Genomic DNA, 26,281 nt, shown 5'->3' with positions numbered 1-26,281 from the left:
GTCTTTAACAATCTTAAATTTAACTATTTTTAATGTAAGATTACATGGCCAATATATACTTTTGGGTTTAAAAGTCCTTTTTTCAGCTTAAATACATACACTAAATTGACTGACTACTTAGGTAGCATGTTATATCCTTGATTAAACATTCTATAAAATGCTTATACTAATTTTCAAAGTTAATAATGAATAAGTGCACATGGGCAATTCTTTTCAATGTCATTTATGTTGTAGTTCTATGTTCCTGTTCTGAAATTAATGTTTTTATTTTTTTAGGGAGAAATTTAAAATGGCATTTGCATATTCCAAAAACTCTACTTAGAAATTTAATTAGGTATTCGATATTTATTTTTTGCACACTCTTTTATATATGGACAAATTAGAAGACAGATTTTTCAAATGAAATATATCATTTCAAGTATATATTCTTTATAAAAATTTTAAAACTCATTTCTTGTTCTTGTCTTTCTCCCTCTTCTCTTCCTCCTTCTTCCTTGTCATGCACCTTCACTTCTTCCTCTCTCTGACTATAACCACACACTCACACACACACAGAGGCATCCCTAGATATTTTCCAGACACGTTATATCATAACCTAACAGAGAGAATATTGTCTTTTGGCATCAGATATGTGCTATAATCTGTAAACCAGTTAATTCTATGACCTAGGAAAGATCAGTATCTCACACTTAAAGTGTATTTTATAAATGTAAAGTTACAACCACCATTTTTATGACATTTAAGTTAGGTGAGATAGTATTTACTGAGCAACCCAGCAATCAGAACATGTTAGCAATAAAACTTGAAATAATTGTTGATCCTGGGAAAATAATATAAAGGTGTTAATTATATTGTTGTGTTGTCTTGGACATTTTAGAACATGTCCTAAATAAAAATAAAAGTGAAAACTTCTAATCCAACAATTATATATATCAGCAATTATGTCCTCACTTTCTCTCTCACTTCTTATATTTGATGTCTCAAAAAAAAAGTAAGTAGGCATTATCTATAGTGGGACATGTACTAATCATGGGAGATATGGTTTATTCCTAAGTAGATACATGACCCTGAAGAGCTACTTACCATTTCAAAATCTTTGTACTGTTTTTGAGGATAAGGAAATGAGATAAAAATAACTTCCCATAATCCTTCAGATTAGGAAAATTATATTTATAACTCGTACAAAATTATTGATGCTAAATTATAATTCTAACTTAACTGGTGTATCTAATAGACATTTCCAAAAAAAAAAAATTAGTTGGCAAAAATCCAACTGTAGATTTTCACCCCAAATCTGTTGTTTGTGTTGTATTCCATAATTCAATAAATGGCTCTAAAATGCATCTGTTTGTTCAGACCAATAACCCACAAGGTCTTCATTAAATTCTACCTTCTTTCATGCCCCACATTTCATTTTTTCGCAAATACATTTGGCCCAAACCATGAAATAATTACCTAAACCCACCAAATCTCACTATAATCACTATTCCCACCTTCACCAATTTCTTGCTAGGATGTGATGATAGTTTTGATTGGTTTCTCCACCCAAATTCAATCTAATTTTCTTGAGCTAAACAATGTTGTACCTTGAAATATTAGATATATCATGTAAAGTTTAGGCTCAAAATCCTTCAATGACTTCTTTCTGCACTTAGAATAAAATAATTTTTAAATAAAATCTATGTAATCTGGTCTACAAATAATTCTCCCGTTTCATCTCGTACTCTTTACTAACTGCACTGCAGTGTCATGTCACATACATCCCTGTTTTAAAATCTTTGCATTTCCTCTTCACCCTGCCAAGCATTTTTTCATAAGGCTTGTTCTCTGGCTTCATTTGCATCTCTTCTATGATCCAATTTTCTCAGTGAGGATTTCCAACTTCGGGAATTAATTGAAGGGCCTCACAGGAGATGAAAAGGAAATATTGATGAGGTACAACTTTTTGTCTCTCATTGGTATAAGTTACTGTAATTTCTTAAGCTATACATAGGCAGTATAGATTATGTGATAGTTTGTCCTAAATGCATAGTCTCTAAACTAGACTACCTGCATGCCTCTATTTTTAATTGAAGACTCAGTAACACTCTTTAGATCTCTTCTATATTGATATGGAGGTGTCTTTTTGTTGACATTTTTATTTTCACACCAGGAATTAAAGAGATTTACAAAGTGTAGGGGCACCTGGATGGCTCAGTAGGTTAAGGTATGACTCTTGATTTTGGCTCAGGTCATGATCTTAGGGTCCTGGGATTGAACCCCACTTTGGACTCCTCACTCAGCCGGGAGTCTGTTGGAGATTCTCTCTCCCTATCCCTCTTCCCCTTCCCCCCACTCTCTCTCTAAAATAAATAAATAAATCTTTTAAAAAAAGATTTATGAAGTATAAAACAATGCTACTCTTCTCATTAAAGTATATTATTATTACTCAGTAAAAATCTATATTACCTACATAATGAATTTGTTGTTATTTTAATATTTAGAATTATATATCAAATTAAAAATGATTAATTAATATGGAGAATTAATATTAAATATTTTTTAAATAATGACATATTTCTCTATAAACATAAAATATTCTCATATGTGAAACATGTAAAATCTCTTAAGAGTGCTTAACAGTGTTTTATTGGTTAAAGGTTTTATGAAATCAAAATTTTTGAGAATTAACTGCTCTAATATTCTCTCTAGGTGTCAAAATGGCTTACTGTTTTAAAATTCACCTCACACAATAAAGTTGGGGGTCTAGAAGAGATAAGTGTCTCCCTCACTTTTAAAATTCTAGAATATATTTTCTCTTTTGTTCCTGTTTATACATGCTTAGTATTTAATATTTCTAAACTAGTCACTGTCAAGGTGGAATGATTAGATTATTCAGGGATCATTCTTTGTGGCCTGAAAAAGGTTAATTTCACATCAGTTATATTACCTAGCCATAAGGCTACCAAATCATTGTGGAAAATAGGGATTTCTCAAGTGTAAGACATAATAGACTTATAAATGATCCAGATAATGTATTAAGCTGATAAAAAACTTTAACTATGATTAAAATATTGAAAAAATAAAATGATGGTTGAACTAAATACAGTTATGAAGAATTTCATCAGATATTTCGGATGTATGAAAAAGAATGAAATGGACAATTTGGTACTAATAAAACAAATATCATAAATTAGATTGAAATATGTAAGTGTAACAATAGATTATTCATAGAGGAAGAAAAATTTAGTGAATTGAAAAACAGTCCAATTAAAAAATAATCAAAATGGGGCACCTGGGTGGTTCAGTTCATTAAACATCCATCTCTTGATTTTGGCTCAGGTCATGATCACAGGGTAGTGAGATCAAGTTGTGCGTCAGGCTCCATGCTCAGCAGGGAGTCGGCTTGAGGATTCTCTTTTTCCCTCTCCCTCTGTCCCTGCTCCCGCTCACACATGCTCTCTCTCTCTAAAATAAATAAATTAAAAATGTATTAAAATGAAGCACAAAGGAAAGCTATTAAAAATTAGAGTGTAAATGGCACTAGAACTACACAGAAAACTTTAACTTATGTACAATTGGACTCTGAAAAGGAAAGGGAAAGTCTGGGATAGAAGATATACTTAAAGAAAAAATATTCTAGAAGATTTCAGAACTGATGAACAATTTCAATCCTCAAATGCAGAAAATATTGTAAACTTAAACAAGAAATGTAAAGAAAATCAAACCAAACACATCCTAGACACACTCCTTTGAAAGAGTAATGACAGATCACTCATTGGAAATGAAAGAAGCCAGGAAACAATAGAATATTTTTTTTCCTTTTGGTTTTATTTAAATTCCAATTAGTTAACAATGTAATATTAGTTTCAGTTGTAGAATTTAGTGTTTCAACACTTACATACAACACCCAGTGCTCACATCACATCAAGTGCCCTCCTTAATACTCATTACCTATTTAACCCATTCCCCCCACCTCCTCACGAGCAACCCTCAGTCTGTCCTCTACAGTTAAGAGTCTTAGAATGATATCTTAAAAGTGCTGACAGTAAGTCTCTTTCATGGTAGATTTATATACTGAGTTTTACACTTTATACTTTATACTTTATAATTAAAATAAAATGAAGGCACATTCAGAAAAAAAAAACAAAATTAAGATGACTTTTTATTAGATGGCACACTTTTAAAAATAATCTTTTAGTCAAAAAACTGTTCAGTTTATAATTTAAATATAAAATAAGTGAAGAGAGGATGAAACATTGAAAAATTAAAAAATAGATGCTATTCTTCTGTTTTTTTATGTATATCTTTATACTGCTCAGACTTAACAACTATAGGTTTATTTCCAGGTAATGATATTTGGTATTCATCCATCTTTGTTTCTTCTTTTCATATTGATTTTGCTATTTGCATTTTTATGAAAGTTTAGGATTATCTGTTCATTTCCATACAAACACACATCCACACACACACACACCACTGTTGCAATTTCCTTGAATTTATAATTAATTCCAATTCCTACATTAATCCCAAAAAACAAAGCAAAAATCATGTAAAAATTAATATTTTTGAAGTAATCTTTTTAATTTCTATGGCAACTTTATGTTGCTGACATTGATTCTCTATTATAATAGACAATAAAGTTGGCACTCTTAGTGTTCCTGCTAACTGTCCTCCTTTAACCATGACATTTTCAATAATTATATCATCATTTCTGTGCCATCAACTGTTAAAACTTATCTTTTGAAAACTTGATTCTCAGTATGCTTTGTCTTCATGAAATAGTTTTTTAAACTTCTAAACCTGGACTTTATCATGCATTTTCCAGGCTTCAGGCTTTATTCTAATTCTCATCTTTTTTTGAACTGAAATGTTGTTTAATTTCTTTTAGAAAACAAACTCATGATTACTGTATACTCTGATTTCTACATGCAGAAGGTTATTATATGCTTTATATTCTGAAGAAAAGTGAATGAATAGAATATTTGACTTCATTGCTATATAGATTTTATAATGTTTACATAATAACAATTGTTTTTATTTTTGTTTCTATTTTTATAGTTTTCTAAACTTGGAATATTGTTCTTTTTCAGAAAAATAATAGTAAATTCTAATTTCTCTCTGTTTATCTAAGACTTGGCTTTTTAAATGTATTTTTTCAATATAATATAACTATTATATTGATATTGCATGAATGCATTATCAAAAGATTAGATACATTGTAGAAAATGTGAAGAATTAAAGTTTTATTTTCCCAAACATTTTATTAATGACCTGAATTGCAAAGAATTGTTCATTCATAAATGATTTAATGCCATCTCAGAAACAATTGTAATTTAATGAGCTTGATCTCACTGTCGGTTCACTGCTTAGTAAGGCAATATAAATTGGCATTTTAAAGTAATATTCTGGGGATCCTGGGTGGCTCAGTTGTTAAGTGTCTGCCTTTGGCTCAGGTCATGATCCCAGGGTCCTGGGATTGAGCCCCACATTGGGCTCCCTGCTCGGTGGGAGGCCTGCTTCTCCCCCTCCCACTCCCCCTGCTTGTGTTCCCTTTCTCGCTCTCTCTCTGTCAAATAAATAAAATCTTTAATAAATAAATAAAGTAATATTTAGTAATATACCTGGCCTGAAGGAACAGTTTTACCACATGCTGGCAAGAAATGTATGCCCTTACCAATGAAAGAATACTACCTTTAATCTACCAAATTGATATGGCATGAAATCCTATTAATTATTGTCAAATTCTTATTGGGAGGTGCATTTAATGTGATGATATATGATGCATCATTTTAGAATTTTATTTTATTTTATTATTTTCTGTTAGAGAGAGAGAGTGCATGGAGGAGAAGGGACAGAGGGAGAGGGAGAAAATCTTAACAAGACTCTGAACTGAGTGTGGAGGCTCAATCTCAGGATCCTGAGATCATGACCTGAGCCAAAATCAGGAGTTGGCCGCTTACCCAACTGAGCCACCCAGGCACCCCTAGAATTTTAAATTATAGAATAAACATTATATAATTTTAATATATTATGGAATAAATGCATTTCCAGGAAAATATTTGAAAACTGCTTTTTATTGAAATGAGAATATGCAGAAAAAAACTTACTGTCAGTATTTGAGTTATTTAAAAAAAATTCTCATGTAATATTATATTTTTCAGTATGCTCAGAACAGTAAGGATGGGCTAAAATTATATCAACAAGAACAAAATCAGGAAGATAGAGAGTCAATTTAAATAAATTAATGAACCATCACATTTTAAGTTTATAGACAGTATATTCACTTGGTCCTAATCTTAGCACAATACACAAGACTATACTTTGAAAAATTTTGATCTCATCCCTTTTCCTCTCTTAATTATTTTCCCTCCATTTTAGTCCTTCCCCCCTGTGTAACGAATTTTATTTCTTTTTTGTTATTCCAGCAATTCGTTACAAAATACTATTATGGGGCGCCTGGGTGGCTCAGTCGGTTAAGCGCCTGCCTTCAGTTCAGGTCATGATGCCACAGTCCTGGGTTCGAGCCCCACGTCCCTGCTGAGCAGAGAGCCTGCTTCTCCCTCCCCCTTGGCCTGCTGCTCCCCTTTCTTTTGCTCTCACTCTCCCTCTTTCTCTCTATCAAATAAATAAAATCTTTAAAAAATATGATTATTCGTTCATCTTCATCCCTTACATAAATAAAGCATACTATAAAATTTACATAGCAGGTTGTACTTTTCTCTTGAAAATATCAGTACATAGGCAATTTACTCATTAATATTTTTCTTTTGGTGTTTCTCATAGATACATAATAGTCATTTGTGTTGGCATATTTTATTGTTGTGAACCAGTCCTGTGTAAATAGGCATTTTTTTTTCAGTTTTTGCTGTTACTAACAATACTATGATAAACAACTTTGTATATATATAATTTTATATATCTGCATAAATGCCTAAAGGGAAATTCCCCAAAGTGTTTGTGGGAGGACCAAGCATAGATCATTTCATGATGATAGATACAGCCAGATTATCCTCCATAAGCGTTTTAGCCAATCTGCAGTCTCACCTGTAATGCACTAGAAAGCAGATTTTCCTGTAGCTGCACCAAATGAATATTGACAAACTCTTGGATTTTTGTCAGTCACAGGGCTGAAAACCAATATCTTAATGCACTTTAAAACTGCATATTTCTTATGAATGTGATTAGAAATAATTTGAAGCAATAACGTTTTCTGTGTAAATTTAAGCCTTTGACATGATTTTGTTGCTATAGGTATTTTTTCTTCTCAAATTATAGTGATTCTGTATATAATAGAGTAATTCATTGCTGATGCTATATTTCCTAGTGTGTCATTTGTATTTTGACTTTGTTTATGTATTATTTAAGCATACAGATATTTTTCAAATACATATATCATTACAATTTCAATATGGATTTGGAATTTTTCTTGATAAATAGAAAATCCTTCATTTTAATATTAAAAGTCAAGACTCAGTTCACAATTAAAGATGGGAAGTCCTTCAATTAAAGATTAAAAGTCAAGGGGCAACTAGGTGGCTCAGTCGGTGGAGCATCCAACTCTTGGTGTTGGCTCAGGTCATAATCTCGGAGTTATGGTATCTAGGTGTTGGGATCAGCCTGCTTTGGGCTCTGTGCTAAGTGGGGAGTCTGCTGGAATTCTTTCCCTCTGCCCCTCCTCTTGCTCACACTTTCTCTCGCTCATATAAATATCTTTGAAAAAAAAATTAAAAGTCAAATTCTTTCTCATTTCTTTTACAATTTAGTTTTGTTACATTTAAAACCCTGAGTATCAGCTCATTATTGCTCTGATATACAGTGTGAGGGATGGATGCACATCATTTTTTTTCCAAATAACTAATTAGTTATCAAACACAGTTGATTAAAATTAATTTTTCCATTATTAACTTGAAATGCCACTTTTATTATATATTAATTCTGTATGATTTGCATACACTTTTGGATACTCCCTTTGAACCATTGTTCTTTCTAACTATCCACAGGATTGTACCACATTATTCTATTGAGGATTTGTAATATTTCAAGTAACTTCTAGAGCTAGTCTTGATTTATTGTTTTTCCTTTTCAGAGTTTTCTTGGCTAATTTTGATTATTTTTCTATCTGAATTTTAGAATGAGCATCTTTAGTATAAAAAAATATGGTGCATATTAAATTACCAAAAAGTCTAGTGAAAATTGACAACTTTATGCCAGTGGATATTCTTAGTGCCATGAAATTAATTTTTATTTTAAAAATATATATTTTTTTCCTTCATGTATGTTTTATATTTCTCCTAATGCAGGTTTTGTACTTTTTTTGTTAACTTTGTCTTATTGCTATATGTGTGTTTTTGTGTGTGTGCACAAACTCTAATAAATGGGTTCTTCTCTCCTATTATGAATTTTAAATAGTTTTTTTTTTTTAAAGATTTTATTTATTTATTTGACAGAGAGAGACACAGTGAAAGAGGGAACACAAGCAGAGGGAGTGGGAGAGGGAAAAGCAGGCTTCCCGCGGAGTGGGGAGCTCGATGCGGGACTCGATCCCAGGACCCTGGGATCATGACCTGAGCTGAAGGCAGACACTTAACCATCTGAGCCACACAGGCGCCCCAAATAGTTGTTTTTTATACATGAATGTTGATGATTTCCAGGCGACAATTTCATATGCTGGTTGTAATTTTCTTTGTAGTACTTTTTAACTAACTGGCCTGGGTTAATTGAATACATATTAATAGCCTCTATATGAGGAGTAGTTTTTATTTTTCCTTTCAAATATTCATCATTTATTTATTTTTTATTTAAATTCAATTAATTAACATACAGTATATTATTAGATTCAGAAGTAGATTCAGTGATTCATCAGTCTTATATAATACCCAGTGCTCATTACATCATGTACCCTCCTTGATGTCCATCACCCAGTTCCCCCATCCCCCTCTTTTCTCCCCTCCAGTAACCCTCAGTTTGTTTCCTATGATTAAGACTCTCTTATGGTTTATCTCCTCTGATTTTGTCTTGTTTTATTTTTCCCCTCCCTTCGCCCATGATCCTCTATTTTATTTCTTAAATTCCACATGTGAGACCATATGATGTGTTTCTCTGATTGACTTATTTTGCTTAGCATAATACCCTCTAGTTCCACCCACGTCATTGCAAATAGCAAGATTTCATTTTTTGATGGCTGAGTAGTATTCCATTGAATATATATATGACATCTTCTTTATCCATTCATCTGTCAATGGGCATCCAAGCTCCTTCCATAGTTTCACTCTTATGGACATTGCTGTTATAAACATTGGGGTGCAGGAGCCCCTTCAGATCACTACAATTGTATCTTTGGGGTAAATACATAGTAGTACAATTGCTGGGTTGTAGGGTAGCTCTATTTTCAACATTTTGAGGAACCTCCATACTGTTTTCCAGAGTGGCTGCACCAGCTTGCATCCCACCAACAGTGTAAGAGGGTTCCTCTTTCTCTGCATCCTCGCCAACATCTGTCGCTTTCTGACTTGTTAATTTTAGCCATTCTAACTGTTGTGAGGTGGTATCTCATTGTGGTTTTGATTTGTATTTCCCTGATGCCAAGAGATGCTGAGCATTTTTTCATGTGTCTGATGTCTATTTGTATGTTGTCTTTGGAGAAATGTCTGTTCGTGTCTTCTGCCCATTTCTTGATTGGATTATTTGTTCTTTGGGTGTTGAGTTTGATAACTTCTTTATAGATTTTGGATACTAGCCCTTTATCTGATAAGACATTTGCAAATATCTTCTCCCTGTATCAGTTGTCTTTTGACTTTGTCGACTATTTTTTTTGATGTACAAAAGTTTTTTATCTTGATGAAGTATTAATAGTTTATTTTTATCTTTGTTGACTTTGCCTTTGGAGAGGTGTCTAGCAAGAAGTTGCTGCAGCCGAAGTCACAGAGTTTACTGCTTGTGTTCTCCTCTAGGATTTTATTTTTTAAAGATTTTATTTGTTTATTTGAGAGACACAGAGGGAGGGAGAGAGAGTGTGTGCATGAGCATGCAAGAGATAGGAGTGGCAGTAAGAGGAGAGAGAGAATCCCAAGCAGACTCTGGCTAAGTGTCGAGTCAGACACGGGGATCGATTTCACAACCCTGAGATCATGACCTGAGCCGAAATCAAGAGTCGGATGCTCAACTGACTGAGCCACCCAGGTATCCCTCCTCTAGATTTTGATGGATTCCTGTCTCACATTTAGGTTGTTGACCCATTTTGAGTCTATTTTTGTGTATGGGCAAAATGGTCCAGTTTCATTCTTCTGCATGTGATTGTCCAATTTTCCCAACATTTGTTGAAGAGATTGTCTTTTTTCCATTGGATATTCTTTCCTGCTTTGTCGAAGATTAGTTGACCATAGAGTTGAGGGTCCATTGTTGTGTTCTCTATTCTGTTTTGGTGCCAGTACCATATTGTCTTGATTATGGCTATGTAATAGAGCTTGAAGTCTGGCATTGTGATGCCACCAGCTTTGCTTTTCTTTTTCAACATCCCTTTGGCTATTTGAGGTTTTTTCTGGTTCCATACAAATTTTAGGATTGCTTGTTCCAGCTCTGTGAAAAAACTGATGGCATTTTGATAAAGATTGGATTGAATGTATAGTTTGCTCTAGATAGCATAGACATTTTAACAATATTTATTCTTCCAGTCCATGAGTACAGAATGTTTTTCCATTTTTTTGTGTCTTCAGTTTCTTTCATGAGTGTATATAGTTTTCTGAGTTCAGATCCTTTTCCTCTTTCGTTAAGTTTATTCCTAGGTTTCTTATGGGTTTGGGTGCAATAGTAAATGGGATTGACTCCTTAATTTCTGTTTCTTCTGTCTCATTGTTAGTGTGTAGAAATACAACTGATTTCTGTGCATTGATTTTTACCCTGCCACATTGCTGAATTCCTGTATGAGTTCTACCAATTTTGGGGTGGAGTCTTTTGGGTTTTCCACAGAGTATCATGTCATCTGTGAAAACTGAGAGTTAGGTTTCTTCTCTGCTGATTCAGTTGTGTTTTATCTTTTTTGTTGTCCGATTGCTGAAGCTAGGACTTCTAGTACTATGTTCAACAACAGTGGTGATAGTGGACATCCCTGTCATGTTCCAGACCTTAGGGGAAAAGCTTTCAGTTTATACATGTCTAGGAATGCATCCATTTCTTCCAGATTGCCTAACTTGTTGGCATATAGTTGCTCATAATATGTTCTTATAATTGTTTGTATTTCTTTGGTGTTGGTTGTGATCTCTTTCATTCATGATTTAATTTATTTGGGTCCTTTCTCTTTTCTTTTTGAACAGTCTGGCCAGGGGTTTATCAATCTTACTAATTCTTTCAAAGAACCAGCTCCTAGTTTCATTGATCTGTTCTACAGTTCTTTTGGTTTCTATTTCATTGATTTCTGCTCTGATCTTTATTATTTCTCTTCTCCTGCCAGGTTTAAGCTTTATTTGCTGTTCTTTCTCCAGCTCCTTTAGGTGTAAGGTTAGGTAGTGTATTTGAGACCTTTCTTGTTTCTTGAGAAAGGCTTGTATTGCTATATACTTCCCTCTTAGGACCGCCTTTGCTGCATCTCAAAGGTTTTGAACAGTTGTGTTTATATTTTCATTTGTTTCCATTAATTTATTAAATTCTTCTTTAATTTCCTGGTTGATCCACCCATTCTTTAGTGGAATGCTTTTTAACCTCCATGTATTTGAGTGCTTTCCAAATTTCTTCTTGTAGATCGAGTTCAAGTTTCAAAGATTGTGGTCTGAAAATATACAGGAAATGATTCCAATCTTTGGTACTAGATGAGATCTGATCTGTGACCCAGTATGTGATCTATTCTGTAGAATGTTTCATATGCACTCAAGAAGAATGTGTATTCTGTTGCTGTAGGATGGAATGCTCTGAATATATCTGTGAAGTCCATCTTGTACAGTGTGTCATTCAAAGCCCTTGTTTCCTTGTTGATCTTCTGCTTAGATGATCTGTCCATTGCAGTGAGCAAGGTGTTAAGGTTCCCTACTATTATTGTATTATTATCAATATGTTTCTTTAATTTTATTATTAATTGATTTATATAATTGTCTGCTCCCATGTTAGGGGCATAAATATTTATAATTGTTTGATCTTCTTGTTGGATAGACACTTTAGTTATGATATAGTATCCTTCCTCATCTCTTATTACAGTCTGGTTTAAAATCTAATTTGTCTGATGTAAGGAGGGTTACCCCATCTTTCTTTCAATGTCCATTAGCATGATAAATCATTTTCCACTCCTCACTTTAAATCTGGAGGTGTTTTGGGGTCTAAAGTGAGTCTCTTGCAGACAGAATATCAATGGGTCTTGCTTTTTTATCCAATCTCATACCCTGTGTCTTTTGATTGTGGCATTTAGCCCATTTACATTCAGAGTAACTATTGAAAAATATGAATCTAATGCCACTGTATTACCTGTAAAGTCGCTTTTTCTGTATGTTGTCTCTGTTCCTTTCTGGTCTATGTCACTTATGGGCTCTCTGCTTAAAGGATTCCCTTTAATATTTCTTGTAGGGCTAGTTTAGTGATCACAAATTCTTTTCGTTTTTGTTTGTCCTGGTAACGTTTTATCACTCCTTCTATTTTGAATGACATCCTAGGTGGGTAGAGTATTCTTGACTGCATTTTTTTCTCATTTAGTACCCTGAATATATCGCACCATTCTTTTCTGGCCTGCCAGGTCTGTGTGGCTAGGTCCACTGCCAGTCTAATATTTCTACCCTGTAGGTTAAGGACCTCTTATCCCCAAACTGCTTTCAGGATTTTCTCTTTGTCTCTGAGATTTGCAAGCTTTACTATTATATGTCAAGGTGTTGACCTATTTTTATTGATTTTGAGGGAGGTTTTCTGTGCCTCCTGGACTTGAATGCCTGTTTCCTTTGCCAGATTAGGGAAGTTGTTAGCTATAATTTGCCCCAATATACCTTCTGTCCCTCTCTCTTTCCTCTTCTTCTGGGATCCCAATTATTCTAATGTTGTTTCACTTTATGGTATCACTTATCTACCAGAATATCCCCCTGTGATTCAGTAGTTGTTTATCTTTTTCTCAGCTTCTTTATTTTTCATCCTTTTTTCTTCTATGTCACTAATTCTCTCTTCTGCTTCATATACCCTAGCAGTTAGAGCCTCACTTTTGACTGCACCTCATTAATAGCCTTTTAGATTTTGACTGGATTAGATTTTAGTTCTTTTATTTCTCCAAAGGGATTCTCTAGTGTCTTCTATGCTTTTTTCAAGCCAGCTAGTATCTTTATAATCGTTATTCTGAACTGTAGTTCCAACATCTTACTTATGGCCATACTGATTAAGTCCCTGTCAATCAGTACTGCCTCTTGTATTTTTTTCTGAGGTGAGTTTTTCCATCTTGTCATCTACCTAGAGAAGAATAGATGAATGAGAGAGCAAAATACTAAAATGGCAACAATGACCCCAAAGAAATATAAACTAAACAAATCAGACGAGACCCGAAACAGAAAAAAATTTAAAAAAAGAAAATATAATGAGACAGGTGAACAGAACAAAGCAATACACTGGATCCTGTGTGTATATGATCTGTTTGTTAGAAAACTAGATCCCAAAATCGTAAAGAAAGAAAAACTTATATATGTACAAAAAGAAAAATAATATGGATAGAATATAACTAAAAATGAAAATTAAAAGAAATAAATGAAAGAATATAAACAGGCAGGTGAAAGAACAGAGCAATACACTAGATTTTTGGTGTATTTTAGTCTGTTAGAAGAAACTGCATCCCAAAATTGTAAAGAAAGAAAACTTATATATATACAAAAATAAAATTAAATAGAATGAAAGGTTAGAATGCAACTGTAAAAATGAAAATTAAAAAAGACATTGATAAAACAAGAAATTTGTTGAAAAGGAAAGAGAAAAAAAATTGAAAGACTAAAGAATCATGAAAAAAAGCCATAAGTTCTATATACTATTTTACCCTAGCACTGGAGTTTTACAGTTCTGTGTGATTGGTAAACTTGGTCTTACCCGGATGTTCTTGCTGATCTTCTGGGGAGGGGCTTGTTGTGCTGATTCTTAGGTGTCTGTGCCATGGGTGGAATTGCACTGCCCTTGCCAGGGAGCCAGGCTAACTAAGCAGCTTCAGATTGCTCCATGTGGCTTTTGTTCCCTGAAGTCTTTCCATGCCACTTTAGAGGATAAGAATGAAAATGGCAACCTGCTAATCTCCAACCCTGGAGCTGAAACCTTAGGCCCCCAGTCCTCAGTGCACCCTCAGAAAAGTTTCCTTTTTCCCTGGTCTCCATCCGCACTCCGTGCTCTCCCCACCTGTGACCAAACATTTCTATCTGAGGCACACGCCACTTCAAGTCTCCAAACCCTGCAAAGTCCTGTGGCGTGAACCTGCGCCCCTCCTCCGAGGGGAGGGAGGGAGATTTTGCCTTGGCTCTGCTGCTTGCAGGGCCCCTGCTCAGAGAGCAGTTACCCAACCATGCTGTGGTTCATGGTTTATGGCAACACTGAGCTGAAAGCCCCCTCATGGGCTCACTGATTTCAGCCAGCTTCCCCACTCCAATGCTTGGGAACTCTGCCACACTCAGACACCCCTGTTCATTCTGTGACCCTGGGGATCCTGAGACCACACTGTCCCACCTAGGATTCCAGCCTGCTTCACCACCTGAGCACCTTTCAGGCAGGGATGTTTGTCCCTAGCACAGACTTCTAAAAGTTCTGATTTTGCGCTCCACTGTTTTATCACTCTCCGGTAGCCAGCTTACGGAGTCTCCCTCTACCTGCAGTTTATCTTCCCAAATATCACCTCAGATTCACTTTTCTGCACTTCCTACCTTATAGAATGTGGTCACTTTTCTATTTGTAGAGTTGCAGCAATTATTTTCTTAGATCTCCCATTGAGTTAGGAGGTGTTCAGAATGATTTGATAGCTATTTAGCTGAAGTCCTGGGACCAGACAAAACTAAGGTCTCCTACTCCTCCTCCATCTTGGAAAATCAATATTCATCATTTATATCTTTAGTTTTGTCTTATTGCATTGACTCATATCTAGAGATAATGCTAAAAAGTGATGGAGATAATGGGCATCATTTTTTGTTTATGATTTCAGTAAGAATACTTTTTTTTCTTAGTATAAAAGATCTGATTATCTAACTGTGCCTATGGCTTGTTAAGATAGTATCACTGGGTAGTATCACTATTCTAATTTTACTGAATTTTTAAAAAAATGAAGTATAGCGGCACCTGGGTGGCTCAGTCCGCTAAGTGTCTGCCTTCAGCTCAGGTAATGATCCCAGGATGCTGGGATCGAGCCCTACATCAGGCTCCCTGCTCAGCAGGGAGTCTGCTTCTCCTTCTGACTCCCTCCCCCCCCACTTGTGCTCTCTCTCTCACTCACTCTCTGTCTCACTCAAATAAATAAATGAATAAAATATTTTTAAAAAATATTTTAAATGAATTATAGGTACTGAATTTTTAAAAATTCTTTTTTCAACATCTATGAAAATTATCATGTTATTTTTCTGCTTAATAACTGTATAAAATATGTGTTATATTAATAACTTATCTGGTATAATAGAGTATATCTTGTATTTCTGGAATATACTAATCTTATTCGACAATATTCTTTAATGAGCTGATAGATTCTGATTACTAATTAATTCTGCTTTTAGAATTATATTGTCAAAGCAAGATATCTCTGGCACCCTTCTGTTCCACATTTATGAAGTTCTGGTATCTGTCTCATACTGACTGTCCTAATAAAATTATTTGGACCTTTTCTTCTTTTTCACCACTTTAAAAACAATTTTATTTTTTAAAGATTTTATTTATTTGACAGAGACATAGCGAGAGAGGGAACACAAGCAGAGGGAGTGGGAGAGGGAGAAGCAGACTTCCCAGCAGAGCAGGGATCCTGATGTGGGGCTCGATTCCAGGATGCTGGGATCATGACCCGAGCCTGAAGGCAGATGCCCAAAAACTGGGCCACCCAGGCACCCCTACTTTAAAAAGAATTTAAGTAACATTGGAATTTTCTGAGTTTTGAAGTTTTGGTAGATTTGCCCTGTAAATTTCTGTGTATTTTTGAAAAGTATAGTATTTTGTAATCAGACTACTGTCTACATTAATTCCACATTTTTGTATTTACAAATACTGAGCTTTGGCACCTTAAAGTTATTCCATGTTTTATATGTTTCCTGAGTATTTGACAAAAAAAATGTATTAAATGTATATTCTATTATGAGGGTATAGTATTCAATATATATCCTTAAAATATGCCTCATATATTACTTCACTTTATTTTTCCTCTTTTTGTCATCTAATGAATTTATTTTTGTTTTGTATCAGAAAAATTTGACACAAATGTAACTTGTGTCAACATCTAGGTAATTTTTTTTTCTATAATTAGAAAAGTCTTACAAATACATGGTTGTTATTATTTAAAAAAAATATAACAATGGTCCTCAGAAAAATGGTAATTTTGCCCAATTTTAGGTTTATAAAACTTGTATGGGGCACCTGAGTGGCTCAGTCGGTTAATCATCTGACTTTGGCTCAAGTCACAATCTCAGGGTCCTGGGATCAAGCCCCAACTCGTGTTTCCCACCTAGCGGGGAGTCTGCTTGTCCCTCCCCCCCACTTCTCTTGCTATCTCTGTCTCTCTCTCAAATAAATAAATAAAATCTTTAATTTTTTTTAAAAATAAAACCTTTATAAATCAGCTTTGAACTGTTTTCCATGGAGTAGAGATCCAGAACACATAATATTGAATAAGAAATTGAGACCCATATGTGAACAATTAATTTAAGTCAAGTCTCATTGCATTGTCCTTTCTAGTAACAATGCTATCCATAATATGCCAGGCTAAAGGTAGCACCCTATGATTCTTTAGCACTGGAGAGTTCCTTCTACACTGGCATTTATCCATTATAAATACTATTGAGGGAAAAGTAGTAACTAGTTTATTAAGTGTATGTTTCACAGTATGTTTTTGCATAGAAATATTCATTTTATACAGTTTTTTGAATTAAGAATACTTTTTTTTTCCTGTTTAACAGAAAAGAAAATGGTAGCTTTAAATGTTAACAGCCCTGCCAAGAAGATTAGTAAATAGCTGAGGCTTACCTCAAATTTGGTCTTCTGACCCTATCCTAAATTCTGTCCCCTCTGCCAGCGGATCTCCGTTGCTAATCTTATATGTACAAGATTTTACCTGGTCATGTAAAGGATTTATATATCCAGAATAAAATGAGAAAAGCAAGTACAATGAAAGGGAAGTTTCATACACCTAAAGGTATGTCCTACATTTTTAAATGTTGCCTTTTTTACTTTCATGGAGTTATACATCATTCCATTATTAAATGATATTTATTGTGATTATGCATATATGAATTTGTGTGGGTATGCAATAAAAATACATTAAACTTATTTTTAAAAAATTGAATATAGTTGCCACAAAATGTTACATTCCGTGTACTGGGTAGTGATTGTTTATGCTATGCTTACCACAACTGTACATAGAGTGCTATTACAGTATCACTGATTCTATTCCCTATGCTGTACCATTTATTCTCACAACGTGGTCATTCCATAACTGGAAGCCTGTATCTCCCACTCCCCTTCTCCACCCCCTTCTCCCTGACAACCATCAGTTTGTTCTCTGTATTTATAGATCTGATTCTGCTTTCGGTTGTTTCTTTATTCATTTGTTTTTTAGAGTCCATATATGAGTGAACTCATAAGGTATTTGTCTTTCTCAGTCTGATTTATTTCACTTATTAAAATACCCTGTATGTCCATCCGTGTTGTCATAAATGGCAAGATCTTATTATTTTTTATAGCTGTGTGATATTCCATTTTATATATATTACATCTTCCTTATCAATTTATGTATCAATAGATACTTAGATTGAGTTGTGTAAGTTCTTTATATATTTTGGATATTAACCCCTTAGTAGAAATGTCATTTGCAAATATTTTCTCCCATGCGGTAGGTTGCCTTTCTGTTTTATTGATGTTTTCCTTTGCTGTGCAAAAGCTTTTTATTTTGATGTATCCCAATAGTTTATTTTTGCTTTTGTTTCCCTTGCCTCAGGAGACATAGATAGAAAAATCATCTTATGGCTGATGTCAAAGAAATTACTTCCTATGTTTTATTCTAGGATTTTTATGGCTTCAGGTTTCATTTTTTGAGTTTATTTTTGTGTATGGTTATAGAAAGTACTCCAATTTCGTTCTTTTGCATGTAGCAGTCCAGTTTTCCCAACATCATTTTTTATTTTTTATTGTTATGTTAATCACCATACATTATCCCAACATCATTTATTGAAGAGACTGTCTTTTCCTCATTGTGCATTCTTGCCTCCTGGGTCATAGACTAATTGACCATATAAGCATGGGTCAATTTCTGGGCTATCTATTCTATTGATCTATGTGTCTATTTATGCACCAGTACCATATTGTTCTTAATTACCATAACTTTGTAGTATATCTTGAAATCCAAAACTGTGATACCTCTCTATTTGTTCTTTCTCAAGATTGTTTTGGTATCAGGGATCTTTTGTGGTTCTGTACAAATTTTAGTATTATTTGTACTAGTTTTGTGAAAAAATGTTGTTGGTATTTTGATAAGGATTGTATTGAATCATAAATTGCTTTGGCTAGTATAGACATTTTAACAATATTGATTCTTCCAATACATGTGCATGGACTATCTTTCTGTTTGTTTGTTTTATTTTCAGTTTCTTTCATTAATCATCAATGTTTTATAGTTTTCAGAGTACAAGTCTTTTACCTCTTTGGTTAAGTTTATTCCTAGGTTCTTTTCTGTTTGTTTGTTTGTTTGGTTTTGATGCAACAGTAATTTGAGTTTTCCTTAATTTCTTTTTCTGCTACTTCACTATTATTGTATATAAACACTAATGATTTGTGGGTATTAATTTTGTATCCTGCAGGTTTCCTGGATTCATTTATTATTTCTAGCAGTTGTTTTGTGGAGTCTGTAAAGTTTTCTATGTATAATATCATGTTATGTATAATATCATGTTATCTGCAAATAATATCACGTTATCTTCTTCTTTACCAATATGGAAGATTCGTTTCTTTTCCTTGTCTGATTGCTGTGGCTAGGACTTCCAGTACTACGTTGAATAAAAGTGGCAAGAGTGGACATCTTTGTCTTGTTCCTGATCTTAGAGGAAAAGCTCCCAGTTTTTCACCATTGAGTATGATGTTAACTGAGTTTTTTTATATATAGCTTTTATTATGATGAGGCATCTTTCCTCTAAACCCACTTTATTAAGAATTTTTATCATGAATGGATATCAAATTTTCTCAAATGCTTTTTCTGCATCTATTGAGATGATCATATGATTTTCATCCTTCCTTTTGTTGATGTGGTTCATCACATTGATTGATTTGCAAATGTTGAAACATTCTTGCAATTCTGGAATAAATCCCACTTGAATGTGTGAATGATCCTTTTAATGTTTTGTTGAATGTGGTTTGCTAATATTTTATTGAGGATTCTTGCACCTGTAATTATCAGGGGTATTGGCCTGTAGTTTTCTCTTTTTGTGGTGTCTTTGTCTGCTTTTGGTATCAGGGTAATGCTGGCCTCATAGAGTCTATTTGGAAGCTTCCCTTCCTCTTATATTTTTTGGAATAGTTTGTGGTGAATAGGTATTAACTCTCCTTTAAATGTTTGGTAGAATTCATCTGTAAATCCATGTAGTTGTGGACTTTTTCCTGGCAGTTTTTTGGTTACTAATTCAATTTTGGTACTAGTAATTGTTCTGTTCAGATTTTTTATTTCTTCCTGATTTAGTTTTGGAAGATTGTATATTTCTAGGAATTTATTCATTTATTCTAGGTTATCAAATTTGTTGGCAAATAATTTTTTCTAGTATTCTCTTATAATTTGGGTTTTTTTTGTGATGTCGGGTAATTGTCTCTTTTGTTTCTTATTTTATTTGCACCTTTTCTCTATTTTTTTTTCTTGATGAGTCTGGCTGCAAGCTTATCAATTTGGTTTACATTTAACTTATTTTAATGGCAAAATTAAATGGAACCAAGCCTAAGCCTAGGTCTCAGTTTATTGAATCATAAACTGAATCAGTTTATTTTCTAAATTATAAAACTCTGAATCGTGGGTATTTTCTTCTACACTACAGATGCCTGAAATTCATGTACTCAACATCAACCTCATGGGTTATTACCAAGTCTTCTCTATATCCTTATCTCAAATACATCATGTAAGGGTTTGACTTACTGTGACTAAATAAGATGTGTAATTTCAAGCATAATATTTACCCAGTAAGTCGAGTCCTATCAAAATCTGGAACAAATTTGAATGATGTCTTATTAATCCTCAGTGATCTTAAATTTTAAGTAATAAGAGCAATGATAATTAAAACAATTACTGCCAATGAATGTCATTTCAGATATTAATTCAACTCCCTATTTTTCACTTCAGGGAGTTTTTACCCAAATATTTCCTGCTTATTTATAGATACTACTTCATTCATCCACTTTACAGAATACAAAATATTAAAATTCTTATAATTTTAGCTATTGTCAGTAAAATCAATTCATATTTTGGTATTATTTCATTTTTCCTCCTCTATTCAGAAAACATTCTCAACCAAGTCTATACAGGTGTGTGTTTCTGCTTTGGATGGATTTTTTTTTTTTTTTTTTTAGATTTAATAATTTTAGGACATTTTTCAAAACTTGATTTTTGAGGAGCATTTTCAGAAGTGCTCCTTATATTAGAAATATGCTCATATTAAATCAGTAAATGTTGAATTTCAGTCACGTGGTTAAAAAAATATTTAGCCAATAAGTATAGCCAATATCAGACTTCTTCCTAGTACAGTAGCATTGGTCTGTTTCATTTGTTTGTTTGTATTTCAGCAACTTAACACTTTAGAGCGATCAAGCTCATTCCTTGTAACAGTCACTTACTTATGCAACAAAATCCTGAAAATTCATTTTTTCTTTAAAGATGTCTTCAGTCTAGTTAAATGCTGTAGTCACAGTTGACTAACATGTGTTTCTTAAAAAGAACAATTCTGCTTTATTCTGAATTAGATACTTTTAATACTTCTTTTTCTTATAGAAGAAATTAAATATACACTTTTCACAATATTTTTAATTAAAAATTAATTACAGCGTAATTTATATATAATGTTATATTAGTTTCAGGTGTACAATATAGTGATTCAAAAATTCAATATATTACTCAGTGCTCATCATGATTACTATACTCTTAATCCCCTTCACCTATTTCATTCATCCCCTATCTACCTCCTCTCTGCTAATCATCAGTTTATTTGCTCTATTTAAGACTGTCTTTTTTTGTTCACCTCTTTTTTCTTTGTTTCTTTGTTTCCACATATGAGTGAAATCATAATGATATTGTCATTCTCTGACTGACTTATTTCACTTAGTACAATATCCTCTAGATCTAGTCATATTGTTGCACATGGCAGCATTTCATTTTTTACAACTGAGTAATATTCCATTATATATATGCATATGCCACCTGCTCTTTATCCATTCATCTATCACGGACATTTGGGTTGCTTCCGTATTTTGGCTATTTTATTTTATTTTAAAGATTTTATTTATTTATTTGACAGAGAGAGAGAGAGAGATCACAGGTAGGCAGACAGACAGGCTGAGAGAGGGAGAGGGAGAAGCAGGCTCCCTGCTGAGCACAGAGCCCGATATGGGGCTCAATCCCAGAATGCTGGGATCATGACCTGAGCCGAAGGCAGATGCCCAACCGACTGAGTCACCCGGGGGCCCCCATATTTTGGCTATTTTAAACAATGATTCAGGGTGTGTATATCTTTTCAAATTAGTGTTTTTATATTCCTTGTGTAAATACCCAGTAGTAGAATTACTGGAACACATGGTAATTCTATTTTTATGTTTTTGAGGAATCTTCATACTGTTTTCCACAGTGGCTGTACCAGTTTGCATTCCTACCAGCAGAATAGAGGGGTTCCTTTTTCTCCACATGCTTGCCAACATCTGTTTCTTGTATCTTTCATTTTAGCCATTCTTACAGGTATGAAGTGATATCTCATTGTGGTTTTGATTTACATTTCCCTGCTGATGAGTGATGTTGAGGATTTTTTCATGTGTGTTGGCCTTTCATATGTCTTCTTTGAAAAAATATCTGTTTATATCTTCTACCCTTTTTTAAATTGGATTTTATTGGTGTTCAGTTGTATCAGTTCTTTATATATTTTGGATAATAACCCTTTATTGGCTATGTCATTTGTGGTGTTATAAAGTAGTGCAGTTTCATTCTTTTGCATGTAGCTTAAACATACACCTTTTTTTAATGATACAAAAATCAATCCAGATGTAAGAACCGATGGGTGCTAAGCAAGTTAGAATTTATGTAATTTTCAGTTTAAGAGGTGAAAACTTCATATCAAATAAGACTGAATGGGAGAGGGCAAGTAGATAAATGGTTGTTTTCACTGAAACATATATGAATGTTTCAAGAGAAAATTTCAATGCAAACTAGTTTTCATTGCCCTAGTAAAGGCATTATAAATAAGAATCTCAATCCGTAAGTACAATTATTTCTGCATTTTATAGGGCATAATGTGAGCATGAATATGTGGATTGAATAGTACTGTGCCTCAAATACTTCCCCTATCTACATTCTTTTGGAAGAAAGTAAAGAAACCACTGACTTCTTACATTATTACTCTAAGGAAAGTTAATTGGACTGAGAAAGGGTAGCTCATGAGGAGCAGCAAACTCTTCAGAGGGCAGCAGAGTAGGTTTGTTCCATAGCAATAGTAGTAACTATTCAACAAGATATAACATCTCAGGATGTTTCAATGTGATAACATTACAGATTTAAGCAATTAACAGAGTCACACTCTTGCCCCTTACTACCAGCAAAACCACAAGAGATTAATTCCAGTTTTCTGTCTACTCTAGCTACTGATAGCAGATGAAAAGCATGCAGATTTGCTAACTACTTTCAATTTAAATCCATGGCTAAACTCAGATAAGCTTTAGTGCTGCTTGACATATTCTAGTATATATATTAGATATACACTTCTGTAGAAGTGTATATATATATTGTATATACATATTATATTATATTTTATACATGTATAAATAATTTTTAGTCTATTTATTCTCCCATTCTTCTAAAAATCTATTTCATATCTCTACTCTTTCCAAATCTTCATTCCTTCAAATGTTCTACTCACTCCCAGCTGAAGAGTTTATTTCACTGGTAAAACAAAAACCATAAGAAAAGAATATTACATCAGTTCTTTTCTTATGGTTTTTGTTTTACCAGTGAAATAAGACCTCCCCAAACTGTGACTGGAACAAATGTGACTCCCCAAACCCTGAATTTTATTTTTTTAACCTGTATAAAAATCTGTGAGGACGAAGTGCTGGGATGCCATGGCAACTCCTTAGTAAGCATAGAACTGTATTCCTCTTACTTTTCTGCTATCCTGTTCTTAATAAATCTCTTATTAAATGTCTTATACTCTCAAGCTTGACTCTGGGCATCAAATGATTGCAAGATTTCCAATCATGACTTCTGAATTCCAAGTAGAAATAGAAAGGATAAAAGGAAAAGTACACATCTTCTGCTAAATCAACTCCTTTTAAAGGAATTTGCAAGAAGCCTACACTCATTCCCTCTACTGATATTTTATCATCTCTCCATTTCATGGAAGACTGGGCACAGGGAAATACTAATAACAGAATGATTCTATAGCCATGAAAGGTGAAACAATGGATATTGGATTAGCAGCTAACAATTCGCTGTGTGTCAAAAATCTTCACACTTGATCATAGCCCAAAGTCTGAGAAATGATAAAACCTTGATTCAAAATATGAGGTCTCTGAGTAATGAGTAGTCCTTTCAATCTGATCTGGATTTTTTTATCCTGAGGAGAAGGAAGATGTAAAGTACAACACAATATATCTGGCCCATCACCCCAATATGCAATAGTAGGGAATGTAAAGGAAAATCACACACACACACACACACACACACACACACACACACACACAGAAACCTTCCCAATCAGAAAAGAGAACAGAAAACACACCAGGCACTGGCTCAGAACAATGATCAAAACCCGTTTATGAGGACTAACTGGCATTTCTTACCCTGGTTATAGGATAAGGCCTTCACTTTCTGGTTCCCCTCTGTACCTGTGTCTCTTTATCATAAATGAAATATTTCTTCACTATTAAGTAACTTTGTGACTCATTCTGAGATGAGTATTGAGGAAGAAGGGGTTTCACAGAATACTTCACCCTTCACAGACTAGTATAGTTTTGGGGGTTTGGGGTTGTTCTGAGGGCCATATAGTCACATGCAAAAGGTGTGTGTGTGTGTGTGTGTGAGAGAGAGAGAGAGAGAGAGAGAGAGGAGAGGTGTGGTTGGTAGACAGACAGGGACAGCCAAGTTTTAAATATTTTTGTAGTTCACACTCTCAAAATTCTATAGGGTTACCTTTACTTTCTGGGCAATTCCTTATGTGACTAATTACAACTAAAAACTTGTTTAGATATAATTTTTTAAGCACAAAGATTCTTGTGTTTTACTTACAATTATGTTCCATTTATCTTCTCAAGCCTCGCATTGGCAGTTACCCTGAAACCATATAAAACTATAATTAAGAAGAAAATATTTTAATGTGGTCATCATGGGTAAGCTCAATCTCAATATATGGCAGGGATTACCAGTGGAAGATGCTTTAAAAAGTCTATAGCATATAGTTTCTCTCCTGTTAAGATTAATTCTCTGCAACAACTGCTTTAAGAGCTCTAGTTTGAGCTACAAAGCAGTAGCAGTTGGCTTTTTTTCTCTGTGCTGGGCTCCAAATTATAGGACTCTCAGTGAACTCTGATAATAGGGCATAGGCAGAGAACATCCCTACTATCAAAACAGTATTTCCTCCAGTTTTTGCTTGTAGCCTTGATAACTTGATCATGAATTCATCTTTTTCTTGAAGAACTTTACTGAAAACAGCCTAAAGGAGACATCCTATGGAAGGTTCTAAACATTTCCTATCATTTTCTTTAGTTTCAAAGTCTCAGTAAGCACATAGTCTATTTTTAAATATATACCAAGTAAAGGTTTGACCAACTATTACTTAGTAGTAGTAGTAGCAGTATTTCTTAATATACAACTCTATTTTGGATATATACTTGTGTAATGCCTCCTCACCACCTCTGTTCAGCCACATTTTACTTTGTGTTACTACCAACCTCTCACTTCCAAATTATGTCTATTTTAAGAATTGTGTTTATCAAACACCAGAAAAGCTCATAAATAAGTTAGAGGTTTATTTTCTTTCAGGTAAAACATACCTGAAGGAAGACAGTCTGTGTCTGCTTCTGGTGTCTTCCTACTTACGAGAAATGAATAGTGAGTGTCTTCTGTTCTCTGTATTAGAGAGACAAGATTCCTGATGGAGATTCAACCTACTCTTCCTCATTCTGAGGAAGTAGACAGAAGGATGGGTAAGGGAGAAGATTCTTTGTTTTAGTGATCACAGGCAACGAATCATGCTTACTCTCACTAGCAAAATCTATTGCAAGACTGCCTGTAACATTTAGTTTTAAACTAAAAATATTGTCCAACTCCAGTAATACAAGGATTATTTAATAATTAAGAAGGAGAGATTGATTATTGAAAAGAGTACATGATCCCATCATCACATCTGCATGTGTATTCACTCTTGCTTTATCTAAATGAATATTTAGGCTCCTCATGAAAATTTTTGCAATATATTAGCAATATATTTGATGTTTCTGTATGTTAGCTCTTTTAAATAATGCTGAAATGAACAGGGGAGTACATACATCTTTATTTAAAATTAGTGTTTTCATATTCTGATAAATACTCCGAAGTGGAATTGCTGGATTATATGGTAGGTCTATATTTTTAATATTTTGTGAAACCTCCATACTGTTTTCCATAGTGGCGCACCATTTTACATTCCTATCAGTGGTGCACAAGGGTTCCCTTTTCTCCACATCCTTGCCAACACTTGTTATTTCTTCTTTTTGTTGTTTTTTAAATTGTTGTTTTTTGTTTAATATATATGGGCCATTCTTACAGGTGTGTGGTGATAGTTCATTGTGTTTTTTTTTTTTATTCTTATGTTAATCCCCATACATTACATCATTAGTTTTAGATGAAGTGTTCCATGATTCACTGTTTGTGCATAACACCCAGTGCTCCATGCAGAATGTGCCCTCCTCAATACCCACC

Source organism: Leptonychotes weddellii, chromosome 3 (genome assembly GCF_054177405.1).
Source record: "Leptonychotes weddellii isolate Sample4059 chromosome 3, ASM5417740v2, whole genome shotgun sequence".
NCBI lineage: Eukaryota > Metazoa > Chordata > Mammalia > Carnivora > Phocidae > Leptonychotes > Leptonychotes weddellii.
The sequence above is the reverse complement of the archived record's forward strand: the minus strand, read 5'-3'. Positions refer to the sequence as shown.